The following is a 13,854-nucleotide window of genomic DNA, read 5'->3' on the forward strand; positions in this document are numbered from 1 at the left end:
TAAGCCTCCTGCTCTGTCCTCTGAACTCCTAGAGCATGCCTCATTTGGCTGAGAAGCCTGTACTGAAATCCACGGTGCCACATATTGTGCCCAGTATTAAGGACAGCGAGGTGAGGGATGCAGTTCTTGCCCTCTGAGAGCTTTGGCCCTTGTCATTGGCATGGTTCATATCACACCATGTTACGGCTCATTGTAAATATGTCTTAAGGAAGGGCCCAGGTCTTATTCATATTTGTTTATTGTGTTTAGCACTAAAATGTTTAAATGGTATTTTCTTTCCAAAATATCTTTAGAATAATGAGATATGATGAAAAAGAAGTAAAATTGTTGGTAATGAACAGTTTTGGAAGGTGCTAAAATGTCCTGATTGCCAGTCACGTGACAAACACAATTCTGGGGGATTTGTATGTAATTCCTTGTTTAATTCCACCCCCAAACCTGTGAGGTGGGAAGCCTCGCAGAGGTCAGTGCCTTACTCCTTTCTCACTCATTCTTCCCACTGCAGCCAGGTGACCCAGTCTGGCCACTGATAGGCTTCCCCGTCTTCCCTGGCTCTCTGTTACCTTTGGAATAACATCCAAAGCTGACTTTAAGGAGCTATGAGACCTGCTGTATTTCATGTTTCCAGCCTCATTTCTTGCGATTCTTTCTCCTGTTCTCTTCTCTCTAGGCGTAATGAATTTCATGTCCAGCAGAATGGGCATTAGAAATAAAACTGTCACCCACCCCGGTGTGCCTCAGTGGTTGAGGGCTGGCCCACGAACCAGGAGGTTACAGTTTGATTCCCAGTCAGGGCACATGCTCCAGGTTTCGGGCTCCATCCCTAGTAGGGGGTGTGAGGGAGGCAGCTGATCAATGACTCACTCATCATTGATATTTCTAGCTCTCTCCCTCTCTCGTCCTCTCTCTGAAATCAATAAAAACACATAAAAATTTAAAAGAAGGAAAGAAAGAAAGAAAACTGTCTAGAGGTCAGAGAGGAGACTAAAAGTTAGATTGGAATTAGGCTGTTATTGTCTATGTACTCTTTGTCAAGTGGACTTGATTTTTTAGGCTTGTGGTACTCATCCTGTGTTGTGTTTTTTCCCCCAACATAATGATTCTGATGCATTAGTAAACATGATTTAAAAGTGAGTCATCATGGTTGTTTTTCTCAACCTAAAGGTTGGGCATGACTAATATATCCTAGAGCTGTATGCTCCTTCCTGTTGGGGACTGGGGCTGTTTTAGCTGTAACTCACAGTTCTAGGCAATGGGGAGCCACTGGTGTCTTATTTCTAAGTGCAAAGGAGATTTTCTGCTCTGAGATTTAGTTGTAAGGTGCTCCTGTAACAGCTGAGTTATTCTCACAGACCCCCCTCCTTTATTTCCCCCAGTGTACACATAAAGCTGCTAGTTTAGATTTTCCCGTTTCCAGCAGCACACTATTTCCAGAAGCAACGTTTCTCCCTGCTGGCCAAGTCCGTGGGGTCCAGGCCACTCCTGGGTGCTCACACACCATTCTCATTGCCATGGCTTTTTCTTGCTTTCTGGCTCAGTCCTTCAAATGTGTTTGGATTGACATCTAAAATCAACCAGGAGAATGACCATGGTCCAATTTTCTTTCCTCTCAGAAGTTTCCTCCTGGCACACTGCCACCGATATGGTCTCCAATGGCCAAATGAACCTAAACTTGAACATATTGGCAAGGGCAGGGTGATATCTCTGTGGCATCTGAACTTCAGCTACATTGAATGTTCTGTCATGTACACATATTTATCTCTGCTGCTGGGCTGTATACAAGTTGTAGAAGAAAAGTGACTCACCTTGTTTATGGTGACAATAAATATCTATTAAATTTGTGAATTAATAATGGATAAATCAGTAAGATAACCCTGTATCGCATCCCTCTGGATGGAATTGCTTAGGGACATAGAAAATGTTCCCTGGTGGATGACTCCCTTTCTCTTCTGAGTCCTAGATCCCAGGAAGGCACCAGTGCCAGTTGATATTAGGCATCTTAACCTCAGATCCTTCCATATACTGATGGATGAGACCTGAGACCTGAGTGAGAGTTTGGAACAGTGAGAACGTCTCTCTTAATCTGAGTAGGAATAAGGATCTTTTGGGAGACTAGGGAAGAGCAGGAATGAGGGGGGTGGGGGAGAAGAGGGAGGAAAAAGGGAAGAGGAAGGGGGATGTAGGAAGTGAGCAGGCAAGAGAGACCCTTCCATCACCTCCCCTGGAATACTTCCTAATTGGAAATCCCACCCTGGACCCTGCAACCTTGTTTCTGCAGGGCTCTTGGCTGCACACCTCCCCCACCACCCCCAGGAGTGGTTAGTTTATAAGAAAGACACGAAGCGTTAAGTATTTCTGTCTTAATTGAGCCGCTGCTGTGACAACCGATCATTTGGACAGCTCATTTCTCTCGAGTCTCATTAGAGGCAGCCCTTGCTCACCTCCATTTGGCTAAGGGGCCTGGGATTTGGAGGAAAGGGAGGCTATTTACAGTAAATTATTCAATTATAACGAGAAGCAAGGGTGGTTTCTGCCATTGTCTGACACGCCAATCCCAGGGCAGCTGGGTGATCCTGAGATCACCAGAATTGCTTAATTTAGGGGGTGTGCCCCTACTATGGCTTCAGCAGTAGCCCTAGGACAGGGTTCAGGGATCTGGGGGCAGGTGATGGAAAATAAGGAGGGAGGGGCAGGGCAAGGGCTATCTGGGTGGTCCTCATGCCTGCCCCCCAGAGACTTCTAATTCATTGGTTCTCAAGCTTGGATTCTCATTGGAATCTCCTGGGGCCTTTACACAATGTCGATACCTGGGTTTCACCACCTCCTCCACATTCTGATTAAATTGGTCTGGCTTGTGGCCTGGGAATCAGGATTATTGTCTTAACAATAACGACCTTTTCTCTTTTCTGTGTTCCATCCCCTCCAGCAATTGTAGCATCTCTTTTTATGGGGCAGGTATTAGAACTGAAAACCTTGTCATTTCACACAGAAAAGTGGTAGCAAACCAGCATCCTCAGGACAGAGGAGAGTCCACCTGAAATTCATCTGAGACAAGCCCTGAGGGTCTGTTCACCTAAGTACAGGCTGGTCTCAGAAAAATGTGCTTCTGTGGCTTGTCTTTGCCACTAATAGTCTATGTGACCCTGTTCATGTCACTCTTGCTCTCTGGACCTCTGTCCTGTCTTTTCACCTGTTAAATGGGGCATTGGAACCTAGACCGACTCAAGAGTTCTTGTGACTCTAATACTCTGAGAGCACCTCTCTCTGCTCCCTGCCCAGGGAGATGAGCTCTCTGCTCATTGAGCTCACAGTTTATATCAGGTGGCGAAGGAGATATTTGCAATAGAGCATAAGTTCACAGTGATAGACAAGAAGAAAGCTAAGGGGGAACCAGAATCCTCAGGAGTTACATATTTTCTCTCTTTAAAGGGAATTTGCACTTAAAAGGTGCTCAAGGAATTTGCTTCTTTAGTGAATCCACAATCCATGGTCCTCCATAGCACAGCTTTCCCTCTTTCTGAATCTTTCCTCAGGGACATAAAAGTGCTTATTTCTGCCCTAGCTGGTTTGGATCAGTGATTAGGTCATTGCCCTGTGGACTGAAAGGCTGAGGGTCCAATTCCGGCCCAGGGCTCAAACCTTGGCTGCAGGCCCGATCACTACCCCACCCCCTCATCCCCCTGGGGCATGTGCAGGGTGCAACCAACCAATGTATCTCTCTAACACCTATGTTTCTCTGTCTCTCCCCTCCCTTCCACTCTCTCTTAAAAAATCAATGGAGAAAATATCCTCGAATGAAGATTAACAGCAACAACAAAAATGCTTGTTTCTCCTACAGGTCACAATCAAGTTTTTCATTCCACACTCCCTTCTCTCATCATCTTTTCTATACTTTTCCTTCCTTTTTAGTCATTTAAAAAAAATGTTTTATTGATTCAGAGAAAGTAAGAGGGAGAGAGCGACGGAAACATCAATGATGAGACACACTGGGGACTAGAGCCCTGACCAGGGATCGAACCGTGATCTCTTGGATTATAGGTCGATGCTTAACCACTGAGCAACAGCCAGCCAGGCTAGTCATGACTTCTTATGTGTTGTTTCAAATTCCATACTGACCAGTCACTGCTTATTCCACTGCTATTCGTTTAATTAAAACCACAGGAAAAGAAGAGGTTACACAGTAAGATACAGGGCTCATGCAATCCAAGTGGAAGAGACAGAAATCGCAAAGGGAAGGATATACTCAGTATCCAGAGAGCAAGCCCATGTGTCTAGGACATGGTGAATATAGTGGGGACTGGCAGGCTTAAACCTGGAAATGTAGGCAGGAGCCTTACCGTGTGGGGTCTGTTTTGAAGACAGTGAGGAGAAAACAATCTTTTTTTCCCTCCCTGTAGCCCACATCTACATATTTGCATGTTTTACATAGCTATAACCAAAGCATCTATATAATTGGACATTCTACTTTACTAAATGGTGTTTTGAGCAATTCTGCACACTGTCTCACATTCTCTATAATTATTATTGTGAGAGCTACAGAATATTCCGTTCAGTTAAAGTACTGCAATTTACTCCACTGTTTTCACTGTCCCTGTTGTTGGACATTTAGGTTGTTTTCAATTTTTGCTGTTTTAGAGAATGCTACAATAAAGATCCTCATACATGGGGATCTGCCCTTCTTTCGAATTATCTCCTCGGGCTAAATTATAATGAATGAAATTTACTGGGTGAAAGGGTGTGAACATTTTTATGGTTCTCAATACATATTGGCATGTTCCTGGTTTTTTGTTTGTTTACTTATTTTTGGCATGTTCCTGTTTTATATGCACTGCCAAAAAGATATTTATCAATTTCACTGTAAACAATGGAGCTCATATTATTACTACATCTTCCTTGCCAAGTTAATAGAGAGAAAAACATGCCTCACTTGTTTAATTTGAATTTTGTTTCAGCCTGGAACATTTCCCTGTTTGTTTACTATCTACATTTTGTTCAATTTATGCCTTGTCAATGTAAGAATGCCCAAACCTGTAGAGAATTTTTATGAGTTTATTTGAGCCAAGCTGACGAAACTGCCAGGAAACAAAATCTCAAATGCTCCCGAGAATGACAGTTTTGCAATTTCTTTTATGCATTTGAAATTAAGGAGGAAATGTAAGGAAGATTATATGAAGGTGAGAGAAAACACGGCAGGGATTGGATTACAGGGTAGTTAACAAGATTATGTGTTCTCTTGAAGGTTTATTTTAAAGGTGTGTTAACCCAGATGCATAACAATGTACTGAGCTTGTTTAAGGCAAAGATAGACCTTTTACTAGAAATGTTATGTGCCTGGGGCTTGACTACCCACCATGACCTGCCCAGTTAAGAATTTATAATCAGCCCAGCTGGCCTGGCTCAGAGGCTGAGCATGGACCTATGAACTAGGAGATCGAGGTTTGATTCCCAGTCAGGGCATATGCCCAGGTTGCCCCCAGTAGGGGGTTTGCAGGAGGCAGCTAATCTTTTTTAAAAAAGAATTTATAATCAGATCACCCTGGGAGGTTACTTTCTGATGAGCCCTCTTTTTTCCTCCCACAGTCATTTTCCATTAAGGGGGCGTTTATAATATTTATATATGTTCGAATATACTTTTAATATATTTTACATAATGATTCTTTTCTCTAACAGATGAGACAACTGCTGTTTTTATGTTCACTGTGGTTTTTTGGTTCTTGTACAGGTTAGGTATTGAGCCTTTCCTTTATGAATTCTTTCAAAGAGCAGATAGCAGCATCTAAATTAAAGTCTCAATTTTATTTTGTGACATTTATGACCATTAAGTTATTTAATAAATTAGTAATTTTTAAATATAAATTTTGGGTATAACTTGATGTCATCCCAAACTGGTAATCATCCAGTAGCAGCTTAGAGGCTATCTGTGAGAGGCTCAGGGAGCAATCTTGTGAAAAGGGCGGGTAGGCTCCTTGTCTTGAAGTTGTATTTCTGCAGCAATAACATTGTTTTTACTGATACTGCATGTTATTAGGTAGCTTTATGATGGTGGTGACCAGGAAGGATATTACGAATAGAGAAAGGTTAAAGCTCCCCAAGCCAAGACCGCATTATTATTATTATTATTATTATTATTTTATTATTTAAAATATATCTTTATTGATTTCAGAGAGAGGAAAGGAGAGGGAGAGAGAGAAATATCAATGATGAGAGAGTCACTGATCGGCTGCCTCCTGCACGCTCCCAACTAGGGATTGAGCCCGCAACCTGGGCATGTGCCCTGACTGGGAATCGAACCCCAATCGCCTGGATCCTAGGTCAACGCTCAACCTCTGAGCCATGCCTGGCTGGGCCCCATTATTATTTTTGTGGGCTTTAGGCACTTTTGCCTTCATGGCCTCCTTCCTCCATAAAAAATATTAAAAGTTCTATTTTACAGCTGTTTTGTTACATAGGTGAATATAATCTAGGCTGGATTCATTATTATAAATAGATTAAATTTTTATTTTAAAACACCTTAATTAAAACACTTCTGTGGGCTACTATTCTGTGCCTGTTACATCTAATGGATGGTTCCACCCTGTCCTAGAGTGCCACCCCTTAGCATTAAGTATCTATCTATGATCTATCTATCATCTATCTATCTATCTATCTATCTATCTATCTATCTATCTATCTATCTATCTATCTATCATCTATCTATCTATCATCTATCTATCTATCTATCTATCTATCTATCTATCTATCTATCTATCTATCATCATCTATCATCATCATCTATATCTATGTATGTCTATCATCTACCTATCATCTCTCTCTCTCTCTCTCTCTCTCTCTATCATCTATCTATCTATCTATCTATCTATCTATCTATCTATCTATCTATCTATCTATCTATCATCTATCATCTATCTATTTTTGAGTTATTGGATCTACTTCTTGCCTTTTTATTCAGCATATTACTTATGAGTGAGTTTAAACAAGAAATTTTGTTTTTTATGCAGGTATCCTTAAGTCCAATAAATAGTGATTGGAATAGGGAAAAGAGATCAGAGGGTGGAAGCTGACCAGTATGGACCATTTAGGATTATCATTCATGATCGGCTCATTCCTCTGCTTTTTTTTCTTAAAAGAGAAATATTTAGAGTATCCTTATAATTTTCTAAGTTTATAATTTTCTAATACGAGAGACAGCCATTTTAGGTTAGATTTGCAAAATTCAGAGGACTTTGTCCCTAAATCCAAGTCTTTAATGATGAAAATTAGCAAGAACTATAATTCAATCTAATGACTTACAGGTGTTGTCTGCTATGAATAGACATAATTCTAATATAAGGGCCATTAGAGTAAATTGAATAACTTTAATGTAGAGAGAATTTGGATGTATATCATGTTTATAAATCACATACAGAGGGTATACTTGGCAAGCTATTTTCCTTTATGAATCATGAAAAGGACCTAGGCTGGAAAGGTTTCTGAGCCTCTAAGAAAAAGATGAAAGAGGTATGATCTGAAACTTCAAACTTTCAAAATGTTAATGACAATATTTTACTTTAATTTTAATGCTGTGAGACACATTGGATCACCTTATTGGAAAATCTACCTGTGGGTCTCTGCCTGCCCACACTTCACACCCAGAAATGTAGAGTTACTTTTATACTCAAAGAAACCTCCCCACTCCAGATACATCAAATCAAATAATGACATTATTTGACATAGCAGACACGTTAGTTTCCAACACTGATTAACATCAGTGTGTGTGTGTATCAACAAAAAAATCACTCCATATTTGAAGGACCTCAGCCAATTCCAACCTTCTAGTGGACACTCACTGCTAATCCCTTCCACTTGACTGATCTAAGAACATGACAAATGTCACCCCCATGATTAGGTTACTGTAGATAGCAAAAGTAAAGGGATTTTACATATGTAATTAAAATCCTAAATTCATTTATTTTGAGTTAATTATACAGATTCTGACAAACAGAAAGAATGTCAATGTAACTAGAACTCAAAGTGGGAAGGAAAGAAAATGAGAAATGAGGTGGGAACAAAAGTGAGATTCCACATCATACGTAGCTTTGTGGACTATATTAAGAGTTTTGTACAGAAACTGGCAGATTGTTAACTATCTTTATGAAGGCAAGGAACCTCTCATACAACTTTCCTAGATCTACAGATGAGCCAAGCTCTCCAGGAAGTCTTTAGAGTACCCTACTTTATGGAAACAATCTTATCATCATCCTGGCAACACGGAGTAGGCAACATGAGGCCTGAGTTGATAGCCCTTGGCTCAGGGCCCTACCAAAGACTAGGGCAAGACATTTGCTAGTTACAGGAATATCCACAAAAGTTTCACCAAGAGCAGGAGTATCTGAGAATTCATAATTGAAGAGCCTAACCCACTACCCCAGGTACATTCTTGAGAATGAATGAATAATTGTCTAAAATATATATAGCTAATGAGATGGCTCATAGAAAACCAAGTTCAGCTAGAGACTTCATAGTAAAGAAAATGTGACTTGTTTTAAATCCCCAACAATTAATAAGCAATCCTTGCTTCAGAGGTGTGTCTCAGTCACAGCCAATTCTCCTTGGGAGGTCTGCCCAAAATGAGGATCTTGAGAACCAAATGAAGCAGGAGAGAAAAAGTGAATTCTGCTCACTATTGGAGGAATTTTCTAAGAGTCAGAATGATTTCAAAGATAGAATGAGCTACCTAAGGAGATAGGGACATCAACATTTCAAAAATAAGCTAGAAGACCACTTGGGGGTTGTTATAGATTCAAACATGAGGGCTGGTCTACATGGCCATAACAATTTCCTCCCACAAAAGGATGTTAGGGGCAGAAAGAATGGTGCGAAAGAGTAGCTATAGGAGGGAGAGCATTGAGAGCACACGGAGAGAAAGAGGCTCCTGGTGGAAAGCACTCCATAATGAGGATGCAGAGCAGGACTTAGTTTTGTGTGGAGTGGAAGCAGCTTATACCATTGCACCTAATTTGATCTGGGCTTGAGAACTCAGGTAAGGAGATGTGACAGTGCATCCCTCCTGGGAACTGTGGCTTCCAACTTGAACTCAGGTTGTAAATCTAGCCAACTGCACTCAATATGCTTTCCAGATTTGGGGGTTGAGGTAATCATGGTTTGGATGGATATTAGTTATCTATTACTGTGTAGCTGGGGATTGAGCCAACCCAGGCATGTGCGCTAACCAGATATAGAACTGTAACCTTTTGGTTCATAGGTCGACACTCAACCATTGAGCCAGGCTGGCCAGGCTTTCCTCAATTCTTGAGAATTAGTACCCAATTAATTCCCCCAAATAATTATAAACTGTATATGAAACAGTATAAGCAAATCTCTCAAAAATTATGTTGAGTGAAAAAGGCTAGATACAAGAGAATATATCCATCTATCTATGGAAAAATGAATGCACAGTGGTGGAAATCACATCAGTGATTGTGTGAGGCAGGGGTTTGGGGAATATTGACTTCAAAGTAGAGCAAGGAACATTCTGGGGTGATGAAAATATTCTATAGCATTTTTTGTGGTGATGGTTACATAGGTTTGATGGTATACTTTCAGTAAAATATAATTTTGATATATAATTTTATATTATGTAATTTATAGCGTATGAAAGTTGATTTTAAAAGTAAGAAAAAACTATATAATATGTAAACTAAAATTTTTAGTACTACAGGGTTAATTCACAGAAATGAAATAATAGTTGAAAACTTTATTGCCCTCTCTTAGTTTTTGCAAGATCAAATATTCAGTCAAAATAATATATAAGAATAATATAATTAATCACTTTAATTACAGCTATATCTATATCTATAAAAAAGTTTTACCTCATGGAAAATATTTTATTTTCTGTTATGTTTAAAACATTTATGGGAAAGGATTACATAATAAGCCTCATAGAAAATCTCAATAAATATCTTAAGCAAAAAAATTATACAGGTTATCAAACCTCAGTGCAAAATACCTGGAAGTAAATAGTTAAAGCATAATTTTAAAAAGTATTTTGGCCCTAGCTGGTTTGGCTCAGTGGTTAGAGTGTCTGCATGCAGAGTGAAGGGTCCTGGGTTTAATTCTGGCCAAGGGCATGTACCTCAGTTGCAGGCTTGATCCCCGGGGCATGTGTGGGAGGCAGTCAATTGGTATGTCTCTCTCACATCAATGTTTCTCTCTCTCTGTCTCTCTCTCTCTCCCCCACTCTCTCTGAAAAGCTATGGAAAAAATATCCTCAGGTGAGGATTAAAAAATAAACAAACATTATTTTAAACATGAAATTTCTTTAAATAACTTTTGAATTGAAGTAGACATAAAAATATTAAAGACTACTTTAAAAATCACAACTTGATCTAAAAAAAAAAAAGCCAACCTGGCTGGGCAGGAGTGGCTCACTGTTGAGCATGGACCTAGGATCCAGGAGATCGCCATTGGATTCCCAGTCAGGGCCCTGACTGGGAAAGGAACCCTGATCTCCTGGTTCATGGATCCATGCTCAGCCACTGAACCACATCCTCTAGGAAGCAATTTATTTTAATACTAGAAATCTAGAAAAAGACCAGCCAAATTAGCTTTCCTTTTTCATGTCAATATTCTATTTTATTTCTGTTTTTTGTAAACTAAGGAAAACTTTCTTTAAAAAGTTAGATGTTTTCTCATATTAATTCTGTATCATATTTACAGCTGAGGAAAAACTGTTTTAACACTGACAAGTGATACAATCCTCTTAGAGTTTACCAAAAAATGTATACCAAATAGACATTAATAAACAAAACAAGCACTTGGAAAAGTCCTTTGAAAGCAGACCTAGGGACTTCACCTGCATCCTCTGCACAGATTTTTTTTTTTTTTTTGAAAGTATACTTTTATTGATTTCAGGGAGAGGAACAGAGAGAGAGAGAAACGTCAGTGATGAGAGAGTGGTCATTGATCGGCTGCCTCCTGCGCGCCCCCTGCTGGGGATCTGGCCCGCAACCCAGGCATGTGCCCTGACCGGGAATCGACCGCCATCTCCTGGATCCTAGGTCGATGCTCAACCGCTGAGCTACGCCCAAAGCTTTTGTGAAGCTCTCCTCACCCTTAATTGCCGCCAGGCGGGCATTCTCGGTCCTCGGGTCCCCCTTGTGGCGCAGCATCACCACCGCACTGAGCGGAGGTCGCGGGGTTGGCCGTTTCCACGCGGCAATGTCCGCGGCGGTCCTGCGAACCCACTCGAAGATCGCGACCCCGTTCGCGCCAACGTCCCACTTGGTGTCACACCGAGACCTCCAGCCCGTGCAGCACATAGATCGCTCAGAATGTCTCCGTACAAATTTCGCATAACAGGAACATCCGATTGGGACGGATCTTAGACCGTATTCAAACATGCGGTACCTCGGTTTTCGAACGTTTCCGAACCCGAACGGTCTTCCGGATCGGATTACATTCGGAAACTGAGGTACTACGGTATCAAGGTACATCTCACTACACTTAACGTCTTTACAGCTTTCGGGCAACTTCCCTGCATTTTTGCAGAAAAAGCCCATCTGACATTCGTCTGATGTTGGCTTTGTGCACGACGGTGACATTGCTTTGGTGATTGCTCCGGGTGTACTCAAAGGCGAACCCCGCGACGCACCGGCTCGCCCGCGGTGATGAGCTTGATGCTTGCACAGCTCCGTCCACGATCACACGCTCCGTTTCAGTACTGTCCTCTCCTTCTGTCTGCTCTCGAATGTAAGGGGTTTACAGCCTCTAATTGAGACACGTGGTTGGATATTTGCATAAAGGTTGAAGGTTTTGCGTCGCAATAAAGTCATGGGTGGGTGCCCAGCTGCTACTGGGGCCTCTGAAGGGCCTTTCAGGTCCCTTTTGCTCTTGTCCATGGACTCTTTGGCTTCCGGAGGGATCATCCACCCTCCTCCAGGTCCTAGAAGGGCAGTGACATTCCGCTCCTCCCACTGAATGGATGCTTCGGCAGCATCAAAAATCTTCACCACTGCGGCTGAAATTTCTGGCCAGTACCATGCCCTGGAATTAACGTAACAGTCTGAACACCCCCAGCAAAAGCCGCGGCCACCTGTTCTGAGTTGTAGAATGCTCCGGGCAGCCGGACCTTGGGACTTACGCCGGCCCCGCCTTCGCGCCTCTCTGCTCGCCATGGCGACGGCGCGGCTCCCGGGCACAGCCGCTCTAAACTCACTTTTAAGCAATCATTTGGGAGAAGACAATTTAGTGGGCAGGAAAGAAATTAGTAAATTAAAACCCAGCCCAGCCGGCGTGGCTCAGCGGTTGAGCATTGACCAGGAGATCGCCATTGGATTCCCGGGTTAGGGGCTCGATCCCCAGCAGGGGGCGCGCAGGAGGCAGCCGATCAATGACTCTCTGATCATTGATGTTTCTATCTCCCTCTCTCCCTCTCCCTTCCTCTCTCTGAAATCAATAAAAACATATTAAAACCAAAACCAAAGCCAGAAGGATAGTATAATTGGAAAATAACTATTAAAGCTCATTATTTGAAAAGTCCAATAAAATAGAGGTTTTTGGTAAAAAGTGTGAGGAAAAAGAAAAGGAAAAATACACCACACCCAGAATGAGAAAGAAGATATAACCTCGAATACCAGATTTTAAATTATAATGAAAAAGTTTAATGCATGAAAAAAAAAGCTTCACAAAAATATATGTAAGTCAAGAATAGATAGAATAAAAGAAGTAGAATAATTGTAACTAGAATAACCATGGCAGAAATTGAAAACATTAAGAACTATGTTATAAAAGAAACTGCATGAGAAAGTTTTACAGGTGAATTCTACAAGCTTAAGGCTCAGATAGTTTTCATGCTATTTACTCTCATCTAACACATAGAAAAAGTTTAAAAATTTGCCACCTTATTTGGTAAAATTGGCATAGCTCTAATAGTAAACTTAACAATGGTAGAACACAATCCTAAATAAATTACAAGCAAATTGAATTTGGAAGTATATTTTAATACATATTTTTTTACCAAGCAGAGTTTGTCAAGAAGCAGTATAGTGATTTCAGAGAGCAGACTGTGGAGCCAGGTAGTCTTGGAACAGGTTTGCACCTTGAGATGAATGTGAGAGCTGTATGGCTTTGTTCAGCCTATTTAATCTCTGTACCTCAGTTTCCTCATCCATAAAATGGGGTGTAGGGTAGTACCAATTTTGTACTACCAGTTGTAAAGATTAAAAGTTAATCATTACATTTATTACAGCACCTGGCTTGTAACAAGCACTCAAAAATATTAATTGTTCTTATTTCCTATATTTGGGAATGTATTGTTTGTATTAGTAAGTTAAAGGAGAAAAGCCATTAGATAATCTTGTTAGATACCAAAGATATTTTGATAAAATTTTATCTTAATATATGATTTAGAAAAATCTTTTAGCACATAATAAAAAGATACTTTTGAAGGGTGCTGGGTGGAGGTGGGCAAAGGATAGGAAAATGGGAGACATCTGTAATAGTGTCAACAATAAAAATAGGAGATACTTTATTAAGATGATAAAGAAGCTCCATCTGAAGTCAAGGGTGCCTATTATCACCAGTTTTTCCTTAACGTTGTCAAGAGGGAGAGAGCCCTTGCAGGTTTTGCTCAGTGGATAGAGCGCTGGCCCATGGACCGAAGGGTCCCTGATTTGATTCTGGCCAAGGGCACGTACCTCATTTGCAGGCTTGATCCCCGGCCCAGGTCGGGGTGCATGCAGGAGGCTCCAGGTATTTACTGTGTGAGATGGGGAGTCAATGCAGTATTTTGTGCATAAGGAAGACAAGGTCTGATCTACCTTTTAGGCAAAGGTGGGGCTGCAGTGTGGACTGCAGCTGGAATGGGAGCAGGGTCAT

General features: G+C 41.1%; 1 pseudogene across 1 annotated transcript; it reads right to left on the reverse strand.

Moving 5' to 3' along the window:
• Positions 1-2,716: 2,716 nt before the first annotated feature.
• Positions 2,717-13,854, reverse strand: LOC308564908 (isocitrate dehydrogenase [NAD] subunit alpha, mitochondrial-like; annotated as a pseudogene). The gene is made up of 4 exons: positions 13,797-13,854; positions 11,454-12,192; positions 11,090-11,377; positions 2,717-2,859 (listed from the first exon to the last, which is right to left on the reverse strand). The product of its transcript is annotated as an isocitrate dehydrogenase [NAD] subunit alpha, mitochondrial-like (transcript).

The sequence above is a fragment of the Miniopterus schreibersii genome, assembly GCF_964146895.1.
Source record: "Miniopterus schreibersii genome assembly, chromosome: 12".
Lineage (NCBI taxonomy): Eukaryota > Metazoa > Chordata > Mammalia > Chiroptera > Miniopteridae > Miniopterus > Miniopterus schreibersii.